This window comes from Triticum dicoccoides, chromosome 5B, assembly GCF_002162155.2.
Source record: "Triticum dicoccoides isolate Atlit2015 ecotype Zavitan chromosome 5B, WEW_v2.0, whole genome shotgun sequence".
NCBI lineage: Eukaryota > Viridiplantae > Streptophyta > Magnoliopsida > Poales > Poaceae > Triticum > Triticum dicoccoides.
This window is the reverse complement of record NC_041389.1, coordinates 692,071,661-692,072,963: the sequence shown is the minus strand read 5'-3', so window position 1 is coordinate 692,072,963 and position 1,303 is coordinate 692,071,661.

The following is a 1,303-nucleotide window of genomic DNA, read 5'->3' as shown; positions in this document are numbered from 1 at the left end:
CAGGGCAGAAGAAAAAGGAAATTGCTGGAAGGGAAGGAGATAAATTCCCCTGTTATTAGGCAAAAACGTAAGGAATTTAAAAGAAGAAATAAATTCCGCTGGAATTAGAAAGCTAGCTGTGGACGAGCTCTTGGCAAGCAAACCATGTTTCCTCGAATCTCATGGTAATGTTTTCAATGTCCTAGGGCTGGGAGGTCCATATAAATTATGCTTTTGGCCATATTATAATTTGTTAATGAGGTACAATTTTTTAGGGCACTGTAAATGTCAAGTTAACAACTTATAATTTGCAGCCAATGGGAACCCACACCCTGCGTGTTTTTTAAGACTTCATAAAAATCCAAGAAAATATTTGCAAAATGGTGTGCCAAGTGGTGGTCAAACCGTTCTCCTTAGCCCATGAACGCTAATGGACCAATAACCAACTAGGCCATAAACACTTTGTCATAGTTTAATGGATTACATCCAATATTACGCATACTCATTCAATCTATGGTTGTTTTTTAATAACTTAAATATTCTCTTTTTTTGTCGTGAATGAACCGATGAGCCGGCGGTCCAACCGGTGAGCCGCTCCTTCGGTTTTAGAAACTATGGTTAGATGGCCATGGCGGAAGAACAAGCCATAGTTTGCTGCCGGAAAAATGCCCAAGTTCATGTTAGAGATAAAGAAGGTGGACGGTGGCGACAGTGAAGTGTATCCAGTTTATGTTGACTCAAGTTATTGATGTCTATCCTCCCGGCGTAACTTAATTTGTATTAATAATTATATTATTATGTGCACTGGGAAGGAATTGTGTCGCCTGATTCGTTAAGACCTAACTGGTGTTGAAGTGAAGATGTATGTGACGGTTACAACGCACGAGAAACTATAAGCCGGTGTAAGAAGAGGCTTGTGAAATCGGCTTGGTAGAATGTGATAACCAACCTCACCGCCATGGGATTGATCACATTTGTTGTAATAGGTTGGCAAGTCAGCACCATCATGATGACACAAGAGAAATGGCAACAAAGATGACTCATCAGGGCTATGCATGAGTTTGTTTCTCCCGTTGCAACGCACGGGCATTTGTGCTAGTATATATATATGTATATGTATATGTGTATGTATGTATGTATATATATATAAGTAGTTTGTGTTATCCTTGTGGCATGGCTTAAAATGTGGAGGTTGCATTTTGTAAAATGAAAATAAAGCTTTTTGACACAAAATTGAAATAAATCCAGCTATGAAGGTTTTACAAAAGCCACTGAGCTCACTCAGTTAGCGACCAAAGAGGCCCTGAGTCTTTCTCAAAAAAAA